Source organism: Frieseomelitta varia, unplaced genomic scaffold, assembly GCF_011392965.1.
Source record: "Frieseomelitta varia isolate USP_RPSP 00005682 unplaced genomic scaffold, Fvar_1.2 scaffold_838, whole genome shotgun sequence".
In the NCBI taxonomy this organism is placed as follows: domain Eukaryota; kingdom Metazoa; phylum Arthropoda; class Insecta; order Hymenoptera; family Apidae; genus Frieseomelitta; species Frieseomelitta varia.
In genome coordinates, this window is record NW_025110632.1 from 26,877 (window position 1) to 31,141 (window position 4,265).

The following is a 4,265-nucleotide window of genomic DNA, read 5'->3' on the forward strand; positions in this document are numbered from 1 at the left end:
ATTTAACGAAATATTTCTGAAACGTATCGCCGCGAAATCGTTTCCAAACAAGAACCAACCAACCCTAAGCTCCAAGGCGAGGGCGAGAGCGAAAGACAGAAGAAGAAACGTTTCCCGCTTCACTCCTGTTTCACCATTAAAAGCCAGGAACACAGTTTCTAGGCACAAAAGGACAGACTCTAATACAGAGAAACGATAATCTAGGCTGTTTCGACGTTTCCTCGATTTCGCGACATTTCCGCGAAACTTCTCACTCAACTGCTCGCGAAGCAAGCCACCGAATTCTGGCGGAGATAAAAAAAAAAAAGAAAGAAAGGAAAAAAGAAAGAAAGAAAGCGCGAAGGTGGAAGACAGGAAAAGTAGAAGAACGACTGAAGAAGCACAAAATTGTCGCGATATCGTGTTCGACGATGTTCACGGTTCGTTTGCACAAACCACGTTGGCACCCTTGCGACGCGTTCCATGCAAACAACATGTCATTACGAATTCTCGTTAGACTTTGCACGAGCATGTACATTTGAATTTCTATTTTGCTCAATATTTCAATCAAATACTTTTATAAAATATAAATAAATAAAATATTATCAAAAATAAAAATTAAACGAAATAAAACATTATCAATTATGTATTATCAAATACTTTTACAAAACATAAATAAATAAAAATTAAGCAAAATAAAATATTATATATTATGAAATACTTCTATGAAACATAAATAAATAAAAATTAAGCAAAATAAAGTATTATCAAAATAAAAATTAAACGAAATGAAATATTATCAATTATATATTATCAAACACTTTTATAAAACATAAATAAATAAAAATTAAGCAAAATAAAGTATTATCAATTATATATTGTCAAATACTTTTATAAAACATAAGTAAATAAAGTATTATCAAAATAAAAATTAAACGAAATGAAATATTATCAATTATATATTATCAAATACTTTTATAAAACATAAATAAACAAAATATTATCAAAATAAAAATCAAACAAAATGAAATATTGTCAGTTATATATTATCAAATGTTTTTTATAAAATATAAATAAATAAATAAAGTATTGACAAAATAAAAATTAAATAAAATATTATCAATTATATATTATCAAATACTTTTTATTTGATTAAACAGATCTTAGATAATCTACGGAATGTATAATTTACCAACCCACAGTCTACTTACGTTTGAGAAAATTAAATTTGAAAATTTCTCAAGCACGCAAGTATTGATCTTCTTTCATCGATGTCAGCTCGTTAATGGAAAATTAAAAATATAATTAAAATTTGAGAAGATTTTGCAAAGTCAAAGCCACAACGACGAATATATGTATATATATATAAATTTAACACAAACAATATCTGGTGGCAAAAATGTATCAATTTCAATGACAAAATAATTAAATCGATAAACTTCTGGTGAAGATCTGTGAAAAGTAAAATTTTTGCAATTGCACACGTGTCGCGACGGTTCTCCATAACGTCTAAATTTGCCCCTTCAATTAATCGGAACGTTCGAGATGCATGTTCGAATCAGTTCCCCGATTCACAGAGCAAACGCGTTAACTACATTTCGCAGGTCCAATTAGTCTTTCGAACGATCGCGTCGTTCTCCTCTTTGTTTCTTTTCACTCTCTGCCCCTCTTTTATTTCCACTCCTTTCCAGTTAACCAGGATGCTCCTTCCTATATTTTTTCCGTTAATTTCACCATATTTCTTTCTTTTTTTTCCCCCCGCTTTGCAAGCGCGTTATCGCGCGTTTCTGCAAAATGAACAGCCGTTTGAAACGTTGCAATTAAGAGTGCCAAATGAGAGCGCGGAATATAAAAGCCAGGAGACGATGAAGACGGGGAAAAACGCTTTAGAGGCTATAGAGTGACGATTATTAATTGTTATGTGTTAAATTTCGTTTAATTCGTGTCACGCGAGACATTTAATCAGATGTTGAAATTATAATATATAAAAAATTATAACATATTGTGATATATTTTACATTTTATTTTTATATTTTTTCTAATATATTTTATATATTTTACATTTTATTTTTATATTTTTTGTAATATATTTTACATATTTTACATTTTATTTTTATATTTTTTACAATATATTTTATATATTTTACATTTATATTGCGATACATTTATTTATTATATATTAATATAACTATATATTAATATTTTTATCTTTGGAGGTTATGGAGAAGACGATTATTAATTGTTAGATATCAAATTTAGTTCGTTCAATTCACAAGAGACATTATTCAGATATTGAAATATAATATATTTATTTATTAACAACTATATTATATACTAATATTTCTTATATTATAACTATACACATTATTTATATATCACATATATATTACAACACAAATCGTGATTTTGGGATTATTAGCAGAGTAACTTTCATGTCTGCACTGAAATTTTATTAATAACTATTAATAAACGAAGGACGATTATTATGATTTTAATTACATTGGTGAAATTTGAGATCAATCCAATTTGTACGCACACAGAGATTACAAGTGCATAATAAATGTTAAACGAACATTCCCGCTGAACATTAAAGCTCATTAATTATTATTGCCGAGGTTTGTTAATTAATGTTATTAAGGTCCCATCGAATGCATTAGAAGCATAAAGATCGTATCGAAGAGACTCGAAATGCAAAGAACAAACGGTGAAAACGTCTATTCGCGTGTTTTACAAAAAATTATTCAGAAACACTGGAAATACAATCTGTTGTGGAATCTTATATATATATAAAAATTATGAGCCTTGAAATTAAAATCTTATATTATAATAAGATTCAATTTATAAAAATTATTATGTTATAAAATTAATTTATAAAAAAAATTATACACCATATATCACATTATAAGATTTAATTTATAAAAATTACTTAATTACTTAACTGTTGAATTATTTCACTTGTAAAAATTCACAAATCGGTCATTTCGACTAATATTTCTTATATAATTATACACATTATTTATATATCATATATGTTATAAGACAAATCGTGATTACTGGGATTATCAGCAGTACACTTTCATGTGTACATTGAAATTTTATTAATAAACGAAAGACAACTGGCAGCGTTAAAGTACTAGAATCAACTGTACGTGTAAGAAAATATACGAGACGTTCATGATGAAAAAGCAACGGTGGGAATTATTCAAAGCGCGAGAATAATATTCGGCGGCGGCACGCGAGGATCGATACGCGTGTCACACGCGTCCCGGAGTATCATTTGCATCGGCCGGCAGTTTTGCTCGATCGCCTCGGCCGCGTTCATTAGGGTCAACGAGGAGACGACGGTTTCTGCGCGATGCGAACCAATGGCCGTCGTCGAATCGGCCTTAATTAGTGTCAAGTGAATACCAGTGAGGCCCCGACCGAAAAATCCTCGCCTTCGTCCGCAGCGTGAAACGCTTTATTCACCCATTTCTCTCTCTCTCTCTCTCTCTCTCTCTCTCCCCTCCACAGCGAAACTTTTATCAAAAGAGGATCTCCTCTCCTTCCGGCTTTCTTCTATAAACACGCTGAAATTTTATTATCGAGTGAAAAACGCGCTCGGAAAGAGAAGGTGAAAAACTTTTCAAACGAGGTACACGAAGACGCTCTTTTTAACGAGAGCCCGGGACGTTTCATCATTGAACGGAGTGTCCCCCCTCCTCTTCCCGCGGAATTTTATTAAAGTAAGATACGATCCCTTGTAATGACGGGGTTCTGAGGGACACTTGGGCAAGACGAGTTAAAAGTTCGAATCCGCGTAACTTTCTGATTTGACTTTATTCCGGGCACAGTTTTCACTTGCAAGATAATATAATTTGTTAGTTGTTTCGTAAATAACTATGGAATCTGTATAGTTTGCGTGGATTTTAAGAATTCGAGACATTCGTTTGAAATAAATATTTTTAACTGGGAGGATTATTAAATTCAATAAACTTTTTAGTTTGAAATAAGCTTAAATAAGAAAAATATTTGATCATTGATTTAAAGTTATTGGAATAAATTACCTTAGGGATGTAAAAGCGTCATATGTTTTTATAGATATCTTACAGCGATAAGATAACGTTTCTTATATTCATTTTCATAGGTAAATTCAAATTTTACTTTGCTGGAAGGAAGTTCTACTGTAGAATCAAGTGGATAGGTCAAAGTGTAGAAAATGTGTTCATTGCTATTGTCATTAGAAAATTGTTGCTACTAAGAATTATTATTGAAATTTATAAAAATTGTAGGGGGCAATTATGAGA